This window comes from Heloderma suspectum, chromosome 2 (assembly GCF_057233095.1).
Source record: "Heloderma suspectum isolate Gila_16-S chromosome 2, 16-S_ref, whole genome shotgun sequence".
NCBI classification, from domain to species: Eukaryota; Metazoa; Chordata; class Lepidosauria; order Squamata; family Helodermatidae; genus Heloderma; species Heloderma suspectum.
The window spans coordinates 22,956,418-22,975,141 of record NC_139459.1 but is presented as its reverse complement, the minus strand read 5'-3'; positions in this window follow the sequence as shown (position 1 = coordinate 22,975,141).

The window sequence follows — 18,724 nt, the reverse complement described above, 5'->3', positions numbered from 1 at the left end:
CATGGCACCTGTGCCGTGCTATAATCTTAAAATTATAAAAACCCAATTACGGTAATTAAGCCATTTGTAGCACGATACCATGAGCTTCAAGGTCAGACAACGGCTTGGAAGACCTGGGTTTCAATCCCTGCTCAGCCACAGAGCTCACTGGATTCACTCTTTCCTACTTGTTGTAATGTGCAAACATGCAGCCATTGAGGAAGCTTCTGTTTTGCACTTTTCTAGTTTGTCCCTTCTGTTTTCCCATAGAGTTCTGCTGGCTTAGTCCAGAACATGTCGGTTAAAACTCGTTGAGGGCTACAGTGAGGGTCAAACTGTACATTACGATAATTGCGTAAAGTGTAGTTGAGACCCAGTAGCGTAGTGGCAAATTCAGGAGTGCAGGGTCCCTTCGTGACAGTCACAGCCACGCCCCCTTCTAAGATTACACGACCTTGTAAGATATACAACCTTCAACTGGGATCCAAAAACCGTGCAGCTGAGAGTAAGGCAGTGGTATTTCAATTGGATGTCTGAGAAGAAATGCAGGGGTATTAAAATCTTTTTCGCTCGCTCGCTCGCTCAAACACAAACACTTTAGGTTTTCAAAATATGATAGTCTATGGAAGCTTCACCCTCACTCGGTGGCAGGGAAGGGGCGGAGACAGCCACAAGAGCCTGGCCCACAGCAGTATGCTGGGGGTGGGAGGCACCTCGCTGAGACCTGGCTCTTAAAAAAAATCCCAGGACTTCATCCCTGTGAGACCCTCCCACTACACCCCTGCTGAGCCCTCTCTTTTTACTCTAGAGTAAATGTGCATGGTCCCAATTCAGCCTGGGACCACAGTGCACCAGGAGGGGCGGATGAAACCTCCCCCCTCTGCAATTTACTTCCCAAAATCCCCCGCCCCCCGCACACACACAAATGGGAGCTAAAAAAAAAAGTGCATTGGAGGCCTTTTCTCTCTTTTTTTCACCCCTGTGTGCGCGAGTGTGGAATTTCAGAAAACAAGTGTCTGGGGGGAGGTTTAATCCTCTCTTCCCCATGTGCAGTGGTCCTGAACTGAATTGGGGGCTGTGCACACTTACTGTGGAGTAAAAAGAGAGTGAGGGCTCAAGTAACTGATGTAACATGTAGTTGACCCTGAATAAAGCTTTTTCTGTTATTAAAACACTTGCAGCATTCCTATGTTGACAATATTACAATAACCTAAACTACTATGTGTGCTGCCCTGAACATCTTGGAAGAAGCTGGGGGATAAAAATGTAATAAATGCTGCCCCTGGCTTCTAAAGCTAACCTGAATTTAAAAAAACGACGACGTTCCAGCAGATACTCTGGGGGCATCTCTAAACCAGCCTAAAATCCTGCATTTAAAATGGGGCTTTCTGCTTCCATTTTAAATTCAGGAGCACGACAACTCCCTTTTTCACGTGCTTCCTTCTCCCCCACCCCTTCCCCCTCCTTCTCCCCATATCTGAGTCTTCCATTATCTTTCACTGATCTCGCTCCTCTTCTTGCTGCTTTAATTCTGTTGATGGAGGGAACTCAAGTGGAACAATGGGGTAATTTGATAGCTCATTATCTGCAATCTATTTAGAAATGGATGATCGCTGCGTCCTGTAAAGAGCCCACAAACTTCCGTGAAGGAGCAATCTTAGTCGCAGGATAAAAGCCCAGTGTGAAGGAGCCCCAGGCCTATTCGTACACTAAATGCATGGAGAGCAGTGAGACTGTGCCCCATTGTGAAAAGGAGTGCCTACAAATGTGTACATGTAGATGTTTCACCCAATCAGTACTTGGTGTGATCAGGAGTCCCGATCACAAGGAGTGACTGTGTATGTGCACATATAGACAGGGCTGGCCTTAGGGGTGGGCGAGCTGGGCGGTCGCCCGAGGCACCAAACTGAGGGGGGTATGAAGCTAAGCTGAAGGGGTGCTGAAGGGGGTGGGAAGCTGAGCTGAAGGGGGCCTGCCAAGCTGAGCTGGGGGGGGCACCTACCTGAGCTCAGTGGCTGTGTTTTTTTTTAATGTATTGTCTGCAGTGAGGTAGGGTGGCAAAAAGCAAGTGTCCATAACCTCTCTTTCAAGGTTCTACAGGTTGTTTGGGAACTAACTACAAAAGTGATCTTCCTACAATTAGCTTTAAAGTATGTTTCTTTTTCAATTTCCTCTTCAACGTCATTTGCGCTAGGTAAAAATCAGTGGAACACAGCTTTACTTTGAGGTGATGTTACCAAGCATTTAGTATTTCAAATACTGTAAAGACTATAAGCACTATATAAATAATAATAAAATAAAGCTATGAGCTGTAAGAGGTCAGCTGGATACCTTTTTATTTATAACTTTTCTTTATTATTTTTAAAGATAAAAATAATGGATATTCAAAAATAAAGAATGCTTAACAAACAATAGGAACTGCCACAAAACAAAAGATATTAAAAGTAAAACCTTTGATAGTTCTGCTATGTTGCATAGTGCATATAAGAGTATGTCATACATTGCATTGTATTGTGTAACCCATTGGTATATTTTTCTTTAAAAATTCTGAGGGAATATTCCTGCACATGCTCAGTAAAGGAATGAAGTAGGGAGTAGCCACGATTTTAGGCAGTTACCCTGTAAGACCCTGAACCTTAAAACAGGGCTGTTTGACAAAGTTCCTGTGTTGCTGAATCCTGATCCAATTTTTGAGAAGATTGCTGCGGAGCTGGAGTTAACTGAATAAAGACTGTTTTCCTTCTTCAGCCAGCAGAAAAACCAAGCTTCAGAGAGAAGTTTTATTTATATCTTTGTTGTGGACTCGAGCTGAAAAAAAACCAGAACTTTGGGAAGGCTGTGCTCAGTGTTATTGTTTTGGTGATAAGTGTATGGTTATGCATGTAAAACTAGTACATATTCATTGTTATTGTTTTAATTAAGATATTAAAATATATGTTAATTGTCCCTGTACAAAGCCTTTGCTGTAAGTGCCTTTAGAGACCCTGAAGAAAAAGTGTTACAATTGTGCAGATTTTGATTTTTGTGTTGTGCTTTTTAAATAATTGGGGATTGTACCCATAGTTTAAATAAATTTTGTGCTCACTATTTAGTTTATTTTATTAGTGATGTTGAAGTTGTGGAAATACTAGCATACCTTTGACTTTTTTGGTTGTTGCATAATGCACTGCCACTGCTCAGAATGTGGCTTTTTGGAACTTTGGCTTGTGCAAAGAGTAGCACAGTGGCTGAGAGATCAAGGTTTTTAGCAATGTTGTTCTTGGTGGACATCACGCCTGCACCAGGCCCCATAAATCCTCTGGGTGGCCCTGCAAAACTGACCACAGGAGGGGTGGGCCAGCCGGCACCAAAGGCAGTCCTCACCCAGGGCGCTGCTTATCCTAGGACTGGCCCTGCACATAAGTCATCCTTGTGACATGTCCTCTTCAATGTGCAGACAGACGTCACGGAAGAGGGGTGGGGCTTGCAGGATGTGCTCCCGCCTCTTATGTGTTTCTGTATGTGTGAAGCTTCTAATTTGAATAGAGCGTCTGGTTTGGGCTTTGGCAGAATTTCAGGAGCAACCAGCAAGCATGCCTATCTGTGGCCTCTCATGGTAGTGACTTGTTGCCTAGGTGACACTGGATGACATAGGCTTGCTTTCCTTTCCTTTTTTTCTTTGATGCAGCAAAGTCACCCAGTTTGACTTTTGTACATTATTGTAATTTTCCCTGGTGGAAATTCTGCAGTATTATTCACCGTGGTGGAGGGAGCAATGCTATGCCCTGCAGGCAGCGGCTGGGCTGGCTTAAGATAGTTCAGTTTCCTGGCTTTGAGAGGTTGGAGACAAGGCTCCAGCCACAGAGCCAGGAAACTACACTCCCTTCCCTTGTAGCCAGCGCAGAGAGAACTACACCAGCTACCTCCCTGCGCTAGGAAAACGGAGCTCAAAGATGGGGAAACTGGGGCATTCCTGGGGGAGGGGAGGAGACTGGGGCAGCTGCAATACAGCATATCCAATTGCTGCCCCAGCCTCCCTCTCTCCCCCTCCGAGGCAAAATCGCCCATCTAGCAGATCTGCATGGCAATTGGAGCACAGAGATGAATGTATGCATGTATGTATGTATTTAAAATATTTCTTGGCTGCCTTTCAGGGCAGAAGCCTCTCAAGCAATACATTTGCTCCAAGTTCCAGTTTGAACACTCAAAAAGTGTCTGTAATTGCAAATTATCACTGTTATGTCACACGTTGCCGCTTAGTGAAATATCATTTACTGCATCCTAAAGAACCTTACAATATTTTAAGTTCTTCTCCTCCATGCTGCATGTTATTCACATTGGGTGGTGGTTCTGGCCTAGGAGAGAGAGAGAGAGAGAGAGAGAGGATGAGGCTAATTAAAGATATAATGAACAGAGGATGGTGGCTGCTGATCCTGAAAGGTGTCTTATAAATAACGTAAAAGATAAAATAGAATTATAAATCTAATTTATAAATATTATAAAGCTATTAAATTCAGCGAGTTCTGTGGAGCAGCTAGCTAGGGGGGAAAAGCTCTCACCACTTAACGGGGGGAAAAATGAAAACTAGGTGAAATAATTAAGCTCTCAAAGTATATTAGAATCGGAGAAGGACAAGAGATAGGTCTATAGAAAATTGCATTTGATTTGTTCTGTGTGGGAATGAGACCTGCAGTTATAACATTCAGCCATTTTAATTTATTTTTTACTCTTGGACATTAATTTCTTTCCTTTTAAAGCTGTGATTGGAATTTATTGTAATGAAGCTTAATTTTTTCTGGCTGCAACCTACGCACACCTTCCTAGGAGTAAGCCACCTTGGTTGGATTTACAGCCAAGTAAAACGTCTGCTACCAATACACACTCACAAAAGCCATCAACCACATTTGGAGGAGGCAGGCAGACAATTCTTTCAATGAGGCCACACTGACGTGCTTCACCTTGTCATCACTTTGCCTGCCCTTCTGTCATGCCAATTAGGGAGGCATGTTCCCCTTTGGTTGTCTCTTTTTCTAAATCAAAATGCCACAAAGTGTTAGCCTTTTCCTGAAGGGAAGGGAGAACTGAGGACCCCTCTGGATTTTGCAGGCCTGATCACTCCAAGCAGTAATTCTTCTCACTCATATTGTGTAACACCCCAGACAGATTGTGAAGGGTTTGTCTGTGACTAAGATACCCCACAGGCATACAGGCCAAATCAATCTGTGATGCCTGAGGCAGAAAATCCACAGTGCCTCCTCCATGGTGGTGAGAATATAATGATAAGCTAAACAGTTGACAGTTTGTTGCCGTTAAAATGGTACTCCAAAATTGGCCACTTCGCTCCCTCAGACAGGTTTCCTTTCCCTGTCTAATGTCAGAGCAGGCCCTGCCTCAGAATCCTGGGGCCAGATCTACACCTTGTGTCATATCAATACGATCCCATCATCATGACACTATATTCCTCCTGCACATTCACACCTCATAGCACACACAATGTCATCTGTGAGGTATTTTGGATAATACGGAATAAAAAAGCAGGAAATACTGCTAGAAAAGTGGTTTACGGAATATGCAACGTTCCCCAACAGTTATCAGTGCATAGATTAAAAAAGCACTAGTGTAGATCTAGCCCTTTCTCTGCTTTCAAATATTGAGAGGGGTCTTTTTTTGTTCCAAAGGTTGGTGTGATATTTATTGGAACTGTTGACTTCAACAGCAACCTCAACAAACACCTTTAATCATTCGACAAGCCTCATCAAATGGGCAACGCTGACAGCATCTCTCCTCGATACGATTGCAATGCGGGATTGGTTGTTAATTCATTGTATCTGTCAGTCATGACTTTGAAAACCATTCGTTTTCACGCACGACTTTTGCGTGTCTCGCTGAGTTGGTTCAGGACCACCACCACCACTCCCACGCTGCAGCTCCCTCTTTCCCTGCATTCCCTCTCTTGGTCGCCCAGTGCATGAGGCAAATTTAAGATTCAGGAGCGAGCACCGGGGAGAGTGTCATTTAATTTGTGTGCTGTGCGCTGATTGAATGGCATTCTTTATTTTGACCGTGGAAGAGATGGATCGTCTCCCAGGGCTTCACAGTCTTTTATCCTCTGGAGTTCAGAGGTTACATCAAAAACTGCCTGCCTGCTGCCTGAGGTGACCTATGACCCGCAGAAGTCAAGAGGTCATGAGGCCACTGAAGAAGGCAAAGGCACTGGGGGTGTCATTCCCTATTGTTCTCAAAGGAGAAGAGTTTAAGGCTGGATCACATGATTCGCGCTAGGTGGAACAGCAGGATAATGCACAGGGAAAATGGCACCCTCAAGAGCATTGTAATTAAGAACTGGTTGCAAACCTTGGTCTTGGTCTCGCACATCCCACGTATCTTTGAAAGCTTACCATTGTAGCAAGAGTGTTTTTTCCCTAGCACATTCTTAATATCTATATAACTGATAATAACATCTTTTAATTTTTGTATGCCTCACGCTTACAAAGAAACGGTGTGCTGAGCCTGCAAACGCTCCTGTTGTTGTTTTCTGTCAGGACTGTCCAGAAATCCACCATTAACTCCAGAATAAAGAGCAATCACTCTCCTCTACGTAGGGTAGTAATGTTTTATATTTTTAAGGAGTGTACATAAAAGAGAGAGAAGAAATTAAATTCTTAAAAATATTTTCTTAAATAGTAAAGATGGTTTTTTTTTCTGTCATAAGGTTTCACAGGCCAGAGTCCACTTCAGCAGATGTGCAAAAGCTTATGCCGCAATTTATTTGTTAGCCTTTAATGTGCCAGAGGTCTCTGTTGATTTTTCTGCAACAGACAAGCGTGATTACCCCTCTGGAATCTTAAATACTGTGTTCTGTTTTTCTTCAGCTGCCTAGTTGTGTTCAAAACTTGCAGAAAGAATTCTGCAGTCAGTTCTGCTTTCCCAGCGGCAAGCTACAGATTCCCATGGAACATTTGTTCATTTATTTTATTGATGATTAAAACATGTTTATAACGTCCTTCATTCTTACAGATACTGAGGTGGTATACAAATATGATTAAAATTAAGTACAATGGGCGCCATCAGCCTTCCCCAACCTGGTGCTCTGCAGATGTTTTGGACTACAACTCCTAGGATTCTTGGCCAATGGCCATGCTGGCTGGGGAAGATGGGAGCTGAAGTCCAAAACAGCTGAGGAAGGCTGGACTACATCCGTTACACGAGCAGACCTCTGCTCATGTAACAGGAGATCCCCTTCCCTCCTCTCCATGCACCATCCCAAATCTCTTCTGGAGGGTCCCCCAGCCCTCTCAAGCAGATTTGGGGTACATGTGTGGGGGTAGGGGGAATTTGATCTGCCAGCAGCGTCTATTCCCTTGGCAGAAAGACACCGCTGGAAACAACCCAATACAATAAAAACACTAAAGCCACATCATCATTATAAATACAGAGAAGGCAGCAAATACAATACAACAGACAAAGTCAAGCAATTACAATGCCTGGGGAAACAAAAACGGTTTTGAGCTGATGCCAAAACAACTGCAATGTCAGAACCAGTTGCACCTTCGTGGGGGAGATATTCTTTCATCAGGGCACTGCCCACAACCAGGTACTTGGGGAAGAGCGTCCCCTGATGATCTGATATAGGCAGAAGTGCTCCTGCAGATATTGGGGTCCCAAGCTGTTTTCGGGCTCGATGGTCTTGTAGGCCCCTTCCAGCCCTATGATTCTGTTATCTATGATCTATGAAATACTAGCACCTTGAATTGGGCTTGGAAGCAAAGAGCGGCCAGTGCAGCTTCTTCAGAACTGGTATAATATCATCCCATCTGGCTGCTGGCCACCACCTTCTTCACTAGTTGATATGCCCCCAAAGAGAGTCTAAAACTGGAGGCAGCTGTGTTGAGCCATATCAACAAACCACTTCTAGTGCCTTTGGTCTCCACCAGGAGGAGGTATTTTGTAGAGTGAATGGGTCTTAATTGCCCACTGAAGACCAAGCCACCCCAAAATAATTTGTATTACAATGCGGATAGCTCGCAACAACATACTGTTGCTGAAAAAATCTGTTTCCCCACCAGCTACGGGGAGGATTGCAGCTAAGCTCACAGGGAGCAGGGAAGTCTGAGGTGTGTAGCAAATGACAGGAGCCAGTGTGGTGTAGTGGCAGGAGTGTTGGACTGGGAGCTGTGACATCCGGGTTCTAGTCCCCACTCAGCCATGGAAGCTCACTGGGTGACTTTGGGCCAGTCACAGGCTCTCAGCCCAACCTACCTCACAGGGTTGTTGTTGTGAGGTTAAAATGGAGAGGAAGAGAATTATGTACGCTGCCTTGAGTTCCTTAAGGACAAAAAAAAGGCAGGTTATAAATGTAATAAATAAATAAAATAAATCTTCCCTGCTGGGCAAATAGTCTCAGAGCTTTGGCCCTGTAGCTCCACTGCAACACTGCTCCTCTCTCTTTTCTCGTATATTTGTCTTGTATACTATCAGAGCAAATGCTGGCGGTTCCCACAATCTGTGCCTTCTGTCCTTTCAGCTGCCCAGGTAACTGGGCTGTTCCTTAGCAAGTGTAGGGGTGTTTCCCCCATTCTTTCCATCTGTATGCACTAGCACCCCATATCAATGTTGATAGGATATTCCTCCTTCACCAAAGATCTTACAAGATTCATTAGGTCAAAACAGGTATTTCTGGAAGTTCTTTTAAGAGCTATTTGTCTTACTAGTAATGGAGGAAATGAAGGAAAGAAGAAAAAGAAGAACAAATCAGAGGGAGGGAGAGAAACAATACTTGCTGGTCAAGCAATGGATTAAATAGCTTTCTAAAAAGTGCTATATTAGTAACTATTACTGCTTTGAAAAATAACAACAGCAACAACTAAGAGGATTGGCAAAAATCCAACCCTCAAAACACAGCAAGACGTCATCAGAGGTCAGAAAGTCTATTTGGACTCCGGGCAGTCTGCTTTGTGGCTGGCTAGCATCTTGATACACAGCAAAACAAGTCACAGTCAAAATGTGAAGATGTTTTAAAGGGCTGTGGACCCCAGTCCTCTCAGAGACTTTTATGGAAGCTGTGGGTGCTCAGAATTTCCCAGCAAGTGAGCCCTCCACAGAGTACAAGAGAAGTGTCTCGCTGTCTCACTACGGAAAAGACATTACAAAAAATTAACTTCTGTTGATTTATGCCAAGGCATTGAAGATCTTTTCAGAAATGCAAGTGGAGGCACATTTACACTCCCCAGAGGTCCAGAAAACCTTATACAGCAGCAGAAAAACGAAATACTCCAGTGGAGCTGAAAGCTTAAGAGCAGCAAGTGCAGGGCCATGTCTGAAAAGAGCCCATTATAAATAGAAATCTCTCCTCAAACAACATCCCCTGACGGTCATGATAGTGCACCTAGCTCTGTGCCAGAAGGGCTTTGGAAGAAACACACACACAGCAGAGATGGGCAAATACTTTCCAACATTTCACGGATGGAACGAAAAAAGGAGACAGTGTTTTTATTACTCCCATTTCCCCTACCAAGGATCAGTGCTTCCCTCCCACTTCCACATTGCTGAAGGGCCTTTTCTGCCTGCTATATGTTGTATTCCAGTCTGGCACCTTCCAGATGTGCTGGACTGCAACTCCATAATCCCCACCCAGCCTCTGGTTGTGCTGACTGTGGATAATGGGAGATGTAGTCCAACACATATGAAGGCTGTTGGGAAAGGCTGTTGTATTGTATTCATCTCCTCTTCTGCAGCCTGCCTTTCATGACTTCTGAAGCAACTGACCTGTTATTACTTTTTCCATTTTTCTAACATGCTCAATAATCTCTCTCTCTCTCTCTCTCTCTCTCTCTCTCTCTCAATATTTACTACCTGGTTAGGTAGTTATAGGGAAAGTGGGGACAGATGGCACCAGAGAGGATACAAGGAGCTCATTCCCCACCCTTCCCCAATGTTTTTTTCCCTATCTTTCAGCAATCTAAGATATGCGGCGAAGCCCCAGAAATGCACTTTGCCCCTCCTGTGCCCCCCAATGTCCCACCTCCACCACCACCCTGGTGCTTCCACTGCAAGTGCTTGCTTGTGTTTACATGTATGTGCACCAGGGACCTGATGTATCCACCCCTGCCCATGGAGATTGAACACTGAAAGAACCAGGAAAAGGAACAGAACAATTTAGTAGATGTGTGTGCAATGTTACAATGTCTTTTTAAAGCATTCCTAGTGTCTCCTCCCATCATAGGGACAAAGTTTTACCTGGTGCAGGTACCAGACAACAGGGCAGAGGTGCAGAACTTCAGGCCTGTGGGTCAAATTTAGCCCGCTTGGGGTTCCAACCCAGCCCTCTGGGGTCTGCAGACAACCATGCTCTCTTTCCCCTGAACACTGATTGTTTGGTGGTTTCCGGCTTTTGTGCAGTTTTTTTTTTCCACGTTCTAAAAGGTTGAAACACTTCTTCTAAGGTTTAGTTATGGGCAGCAAGATCTTTGAGCTAAAGTATGCTGCGGTTTGGGTTTGGGGGGGGGTATTTTGGTCCACGCCCCTTTTGCCTTTGGTCCTGCCCACCACTGGAATATGATCCCCAAGAGCTTCTCTGAAATAGAATTTGGTCCTCAGGCTGAAAGAGGTTCAACGCACTTCAACAAGGGCTGCTGCCTCATCAGAAATAGGGACAGCACATATGTAAGCTTACATATGTAAGCACAGGTGGAAGAGGACATGCACTGAGGATAAGCTCAACAGGGGAGTGAAGGTCCACCTAGATGTGACCCGTTCAGGCATTATAGCCAAGCAGGGTATGTAAATCATGGAAGGAGAATGGGGACATGCATGTCAGCCCCACTTCAATGCATGTTGCCTCCACCCCCTCAGTCCCCAACCTCCCCACATTGAGTGGGGGGCGGTCCTGAAGGGGGCTTCTACTTTTGCTTGAACACAAGCAGAAGCCTGACAAGCCACAATTGCTTATTATTCTCATCTCTTTCCCATTCACATAAAAGAACATAAGAAGAGCCCTGCTTGATCAGACCAAAGTCCATCTAGTCCAGCATTCTGTTCACACAGTGGCCAACCAGCTGTCGACCAGAAACCCACAACCAGGGCATGAGTGCAATAGTGGAACAGCTCGTCCTCCTGAACAATATTTTGTTCAGGTCACCTCGTGGACTGCGGACCGGGGGGGGGGGGTGTCTGGTGGGAAAAATGGCCCCCAGACCTCCTGAAATTGCCCACCCCTGCCCTAAAAATGCAAGCACTGTTCAAAGAAGACTACACACATTCAGTAGTCACAGAACTGCCTTCCCAAACATGGTGTCCTCCAGATATTTTGGACTACAACTCCCACCATCCTTGACTACTGGTGATGCTAGCTGGTGTAGTCCAAAACATCTGGAGGGCACCATGTTGGGGAAGGCTGGCATGGAATGTTGAGTGTCAGCTGTGAAAGAAGAAAGAAAACCAAAAGCGGAAGGAATGGTATACCCTGCTCGAAGGGAACAGCTGGCTGGCATACTGAACAGGAAGGAAGATGCACTGCAACATTTTGCCGCATGTCTCAGTTGTTATTCATGGATGCTGAATGACTAGGAAGGGCTAATGTCTCTCAGCCTATTTTCTTTCCCAGGACTGGCCTTTCCACATAGTAAGGTAAACCTGGTGCTTTGGGTACCAGATTCCACAGGAGGTGCCATTTTTCCTGTGTCTAGTCCAGTGGTGCAGAACCAATCCAGACTTCCAGGGTTCCCCAGATGGCCATGCCCCATTCCCTGGCCCACCCCCTTTCCCCCAACCACCAATCTTTTGGCTGTATCCCAGCTTTTGTACAGTTTTCTCCCCATTCTAAAAGGTTGACTAGCCTCTCCTAAGGCTGAGGTACGGGCAGAAAGGCTTGTTGACCCTGTCCCTTTTGCCCCGCTCACAACCGGAACAGCTTCTCTACCCTGCCCCTGAGAGCTTCTCTGAAATGGAGTGTCAGGAAATAGATCGTCCTTCCCCTTTGCAATCAACACCACAAAGAGACAAAGCTTCAGGCTAATACAAATTTATTTTGCTAGAGACCAGCCTTTCTACAAATGCAGATCCAAGGAAGCTCTCAGATTGCCTCAGGCCCTAAACAACTAATCTGCGATCTCTAATCAGGGAAGATGAACTGGAGGGTAGAGAAGTTGCCAACAGTTTGCCTGTGAACCTCACAAACTTGCTTTTTAGTGATGCCCCTCTCTTAGGGCGGTTCCCTCCTACGTTGGTTTCTAAGAGTGGCTATCCTGGTGGAGCATCTGAGCCCTGCCTCTAACTTTTCCTGCTTTGTTCTGAGGCGGACCCTAGCATCCCTGAAGTCATGCCCCTCTTCCTTTTCGTCCTTGGAAACTTGAGTTCTCATGGTGGAGGGTGGGGGCAGAGACTTGGCCTGGGCCATCTGTTTGTTAGGGCCTTTGGAGGAATTTCTCCCAGCGTCTTGGGGCTCTAGGGAAGGTTCCTCCCCTGGGCTCTGATCTAGCTGTTCCAACTCTGATTCAGAATCGGAGCTGTGAGACATCTCCAGGGGCTTAGATTCATTCCTAGCAAATAGCACCCTCCTGCCCATGTTCCCCAGCAACTGATGTACATAGGCAGACTGCCTCTGATACTGGAAGTAGCATAATAGCCACTGATAGCCTTATCCTCCATGAATTTGCCATTAGCATTGTGGTAGCAAATTCCACAGTAACTATGTGCTATGTGAAGAAAACCTTCCTTTTATCTGGCCTGACTCTCCCACCAGTCAGCTTCACTGGGTGACCCCGGGTTCTAGTATTATGAGAGAAGGAGAAAAGTGTCTCCCTATCCAGTTTCTCCACACTAAGAGGCGTGAGAGCACATAACTGTTTACATCAAAAAGGCATGGGTGAGGGAAGCTGAACTCTCTTACTTCCCTCCCTGCCTTACCCTCCCACACACAGACACCTTTCTCCCAGCCAAGCTTATCAGGGTGAAAGGGAAAACTCTTGGGGTGATAAAGTTGGGTGGCCTAGGGGTGGCCATGTGTCCTCTTTTACAGAGGCCAGTCCTCTATTTTAAGACCTGCTGGAGGACTGTCCGATATATTGAAGGCATCCTCTATTTGAAGGACTATTCAGTCCAAGTTGTATATAAAGATAAAGACCCATCTGGAGGGACAGCTGGGCTTTGAAGTTGCCCCTCAACAGCACCTGGACAGCAGGCTGAACCAGGCACACAGCTTACCTGGTCACAGCTTTCCACATTATGGTGAGAAGTACTATATTCCTATTTAAATAATAATTTCTAAATTTGCGTCCATATATAGAAATTAGCAGAGGCAATTTTTATACAGATTGGTGTCCTGTTTTTTAGTGCTGTCTTGGGGCAATTCACAAGCGGCCATCCTATGAAGCTCAGGGAGGAAAATGGGAGAGGATTCAGCTCTCCTCACCTCTCATACACAAGTATGGGCTACATGTATGAAAATATAACCAGATGGGAATTGAGCTAAATGTCTATGCAGAGTCGTGGCTGGTGTGAGACATATGGACATATGGATTTTCTTAGGGTAGCCTTCTAGTTACATTTTTTTCCCTGGTGGGGTCTTCTTCCCCCACTCCCTCCCCAGAAGCTCTCCCGGTGATGATGCTCCCAAACCCGGTAACCAGCAAAAATGGACAAATTTGCACTAGCATTAAGGCCTGTCAATGAATGATGGGAAATGGAGGGAAATCTTCACTTGAGCACAGTTAATGGCATCAAGATCATCAATGATGGATGGTTGGAAGTGAACATTCATCGACTCCCAGAAGCTCAAATGGTGCTATTTCTAACAAAGTGCATACATTGTTAGCCAATGCCTTGAAGCTTCTCTTGGGATATTTTTTTTTTTTAAGGTCTTATACTTGCAGGACAGAATTAAGCCAGTTTCAAAACCCAGTGACATCCTTCCAGTTTGAAGTGTTTGCGACAGCAAAGAAGAAACCCTTTATAAGTTGACTGATGCAGTGAATTAATTACTGCATAAACTGCAGGCTTAAAATGTAGATTCTTTAAAATCAGCAGATTTTAATTTAGTTTTTTAAAACAAACAAACAAACAAATAACTATATTCTCATTAAATTCTGTGCAAAGAAATTGCAAATGCTGAAATCAGCACATTTTTTTTTCATTATTATTTTGCATACAAGTCCTAGAATTGCTTATTTATATAATTCAGTTGCAATCCCTGGGATGGCCATAGGAGAGATGGGTTCTCTCCCTCCTTCCCCTTTCCTCTCTGACATCGGAGCTCTGCCATTGGGGAGAGGGAGGGAGATGGGAGGATCGAGGGTGTGGCATCAGAGAAGGGGAAGGCTCTGGATACTCTCAGCCCTCTGCCATGCCCCCAACCCCAGGTAACAGTTAGACCAGCCTGAGAGCTGGTCTAAATCTTTCCTTCCCATTGTTTTTTTTTTTAGAATAACTAGGAGGAAAAGAGTGGTGAACAGGGCTCCTCTTTCTCTTCTGCCCTGCTAGTAGGAGCCCAACAGGGCTTAGGACAGGCATGGGGAATCTCTGGCTCTCAGGCTTCATGCAGCCTATGGAGGTTCCTCATCCAGTCCATGGAGGCTACCAGGGACATGTATTCATTTGTTTGTTTTTTCTGTATCACCCAATAGCCAAAGCTCTCTGGGCGGTTCACAAAAATTTAAACCACAGAGTGCAGCATCAAACAATATAAAATATGAACGCTTAAAGCCACGATATAACATTATAACCAGAATAAAACCTAATAGCAATGCAGAGATTTAAAAAACAGATTTAAAACACCAGAGCTAAAAGATTAAGAATCTAAAATGCTAAAATACTGGGAGAATAAAAAGGTCTTCATCTGGTGCCAGAAGGAGTACAACATAGGCACCAGGCGAACCTCTCTAGGGAGCTCATTCCACAGCCGGGATGCCACAGCAGAAAAGGTACCTCCTCCTGGTAGCCACCCACCTCGCTTCCTTTGGCAGGGGCTCCTGGAGAAGTACCCCTGAGGGTCTGGGCAGGTACATATGGGAAGAGGCGACCCTTCAGATAACCTGTCCCCAAGCTGTTAAGGGCTTTGAATGTTAAGAGCAGCACTTTGAATCAGTCTTCGGGTGGGGCAAGGAGAGGAATCCCTGCTGTTATCTCCAAGCACTGATCAGAGATAACAGGGGGATTTCCCCTTACTGAGCATGCCGCTTGCCCTCTCAATTGTGGTGAGGAACAGTGGCATGTTAAGTGCTCCACCCTCCCCATGTCCTCCGCAAAGGGGGAACGCACAGGACAGGCAAAGCTGCCCCATGCACGGTATGGGTCTTGGCTGGGGAGGTGTGCACCAAAGCCGGCACTCAGCAAAGAAAGGCTCAGGCCAAGGTGCTGTGTAAAGGAATGCTTCTCCACCAGGCACCATGGCCAGGGAGGCTTTGTTACACACTGGCTTTCCTCTGGCATGCACCACAGCCAAACGATGTCAGGCTATTAATTTTTAGTTCTGCGATGGCTTTTCATGATTTTAAGAGCTTTTGCTTTTAATGTTTGTTGTATTAATTTGTGGTTATAATATTATATCTTGTGTTTCTGTTTCTTTTGTAGGCCGCTCTGGGTGTTTGCCTGAATAGAAGAGTGGGGCAGAACCACCACCGCCACCACCACCAGTATTTATTATCTCTTAATTTCCCAAGCATGGTCTGAAGGCACATGAGACAGCTACCTTACTGAAGCTAAGCGGGTCTGGTCAGTGCTTGGAGAGGACACCACCTGGGAACCACATGTAGCTACCTTGAGTTCCATGATGGAATAAATAAATAAATAAATTTACCCATTTAAATTTTAGAATGCCATTCTCACAATAAATCCTCAAGCCCTCCTGGATCACGGGGCATAGTGTGCTTGCAGGCTCTATTCCTATTGTCAGGGTTGGATCGGAGCCCATAGAGCCTCAAAGCAGTTCTGATTCTAAGAAAGAGATAGAAACCGTGGGAGAGGAACCCGCTCGCTCTTCAGAGGTGCAGCTGGAGGGAGAGTCCCTTCCTGCTCACATTCCTGAGAGTGACAGTGACCCTGGCAGGGAAAGGGAGGTACAACTAGAGCTTCTGGATGCAAGGCGCTGGCACAGGGACAAGCGAGAGGTTGTGGGCGCCGAGAGGAGGCGCTCAGCCCGCTTGGTGCGATGACAACAGCTGTGCCCCGATGCCCCACGGGAAAGGGGTGGACTCACTCCTTCTAGCCCTTAAGTTCAAAGGCTTCCCGCCCTTTCCCTCCAAACAGAGACCAACTAACTCCCTAAGGCTAGAATCCCCTGGTAGGCTGCTCCCTCTTAAGTTTTCCTCTTAGGCTAAGGCAATTAGCATCTGTAAGTGTCATTAGGATGAATGGAAATAAAGCCTTGGAAAAGAGCCCTTTTGCCTGTGTGTTGATTCTGGGCTACTTGAGGATTTCAGAAGGCAACAAGGGCGCTCCTGACACCTATAATCTCTGCTTGTTTCTCTCTGTGCATCTGTTCTGATGAAGCATGAACCTAGCTGTCATGCAGCATGATCCTATCACTCAGCCTCCCCCCAATGTGGTGGCCTCCAGATGTTATGGACTACAACTCCCATCAGCCCCAACCATGCTGTCTGGGGCTGATGGGAGTCATGGAGTCAAAACATCTGGAGGGCACCATGTCAGGCAGCTCTAAGTGTTCACTCTGAGGTAAGCCCCACTGGGGCTGGCTCCCAGGTCAAGGTGCGACCTTGACTGGGAGCTTTTTCTCTGTAGGACACACAAGGTTGCCTTGTACCACTGAACTATGGGCCTTCCCCACAAAGGAAGACCAATCAATTCCCTGTTTTCAGTAAGCATAACTGGGCCATGGGATTACCTCAGGCAGGGGGTTGAACCTCTTTCAACTCGAAGGCCGAATTCCATTTTTGAAAAGCTTGTGGGGGCTGCAGCCCAGTGGTGGGAGAGCTGAAGGCAAGGGACAGGGCCCAAAATACCAGTATATTTTTGCTTAAAGCTCTTCCTACTAGTAACTAAGCCTTAGGAAAATCTTTTCAACATTTTAGAATGGGGAAAGTACTGTACAAAGGCTGGGAAACCACCAAACAATCAGTGGTCAGGGGAAAGGTGGTAGGGCCAGGGGAACCCCAGAGGCCAGGATTAGGACTGCAGGAAGGCCAGATTTGGCCCCCGGGCCTGAAGTTCTGCCACCTGGCCTAAGGCTATCACCTTTTTTATTTTCTGAGGAGGAAAGACACACACACACATTCAAGAATTGGCCCTGAGATATCCCCTTTTCTTGTCACCGACTGCTTTAGCACAAATCAAAAGTGCTGGGCCCCTCCGCTGCTTTGGTTGTGAAGTGCCAATTTCCCCATGTGGCAACATAATGGAGCAAGAGGCATAATGCACCTTTCAGAGCTCTCTAGGTTATTCATTCCTCCCACCCCCGCTCCCTGTCCCTCCCTCCACTGTCATTTTTAAGGATGATCCACAATGTGTGAACATCACCCACAATGGAGGCCTAATTACGTTTCTTAAGTGAGCGTGTTGCATTTCGGAGGAAGTCTTAAACGAGCACTTATGCAGTAATGCTCTTGAGTACACCGCTGTGGATTTTAAGGCTCACTATGTATCCTGAAGGCTGTGCTGAGCTGGTAGCGGTCTACTCCCACAAGTACTTTTAGCACAGAGTTATTAGACCATTATGGCCTACGATTGTCTTTTACTGCCTTTGATTTCGTCCATCGTCAGACGTGAGGGAAGTGATGTGTAATCTGATCCAAAGGGCTCTTGTTTGTTTTAATCTACTGTTTTAATATATTATGGCTTCCTGCCATTACACTCCTCCAAGAGATGGACCCTGGAGTAATTTGGAATGATTTTATACAGGCCGAAACGCAATACCCCCTCCCTTCTTCTTCTCTCCCCCCGCCACCCCTCCCCCAGATGGCCATGTACCAGAAGAACGAACGAAAGTGACTCTTGGTTTTTTTGTAGCTTTTATGCAGAGCAGAAGATGGAGATGTGTGCGGTGGATTCATGTAATGGGCTGTGCAGATGGAAGGCCCTATACAGATTACATAATGCATTATGGCTTTGGGCTTCGCATTGTGAGTCAGCCTTCCCTAAGGAGGCATGAATGCTTGGAGGTGAAAATTGTTTCTCAGACTTCTCCCAACTAGGATGTGTGAGTGTCTTGATACACACCGATGCTTTTTCTGCTCACCCACGTTGGGCTTCTTGGCATATGGTGAACTTGCAATTTAGCTCTGCCTTGTAAGGCAGATTGGGCTTAGGATGTCCACATGTCATAAGAGCATAGGAAGAGCCATGATGGGACAGACTTTCAGATGTAAGAACATAAGAAGAGCCCTGATGGATCAAACCAAGGTCCATTTAGTCCAGCATTCTGTTCACATAGTGGTCAACCAGCTGCCTCTGGGAAGCCCACAAGTAGGACATGAGTGCAACAGCACCCTCCCACCCATGTTCCCCAGCAACTGGTGTACATAGGCATACTGCCTCTGACACTAGAGGTAGCCATCAGGACTAGTAGCCGTTGATAGCCTTCTCCTCTATGAATTTGTCTAATCTTCTTCTAAAGCCATCCAAGTTGGTGGCCATCACCATTCTGATAGCAAATTCAGCACTAGCTGTGCACTATGTGAAGTAATACTTCTTTTTATCTATACTGAATCTCCCACCATTCATGGGATAAGCCCAGGTTCTAATATTATGGGACAACCCTCTATCTGAAGGGCTTTTAGAGCATGGTCTTCTATTTGAAGGCATCCTCTGTTTTAGCCTT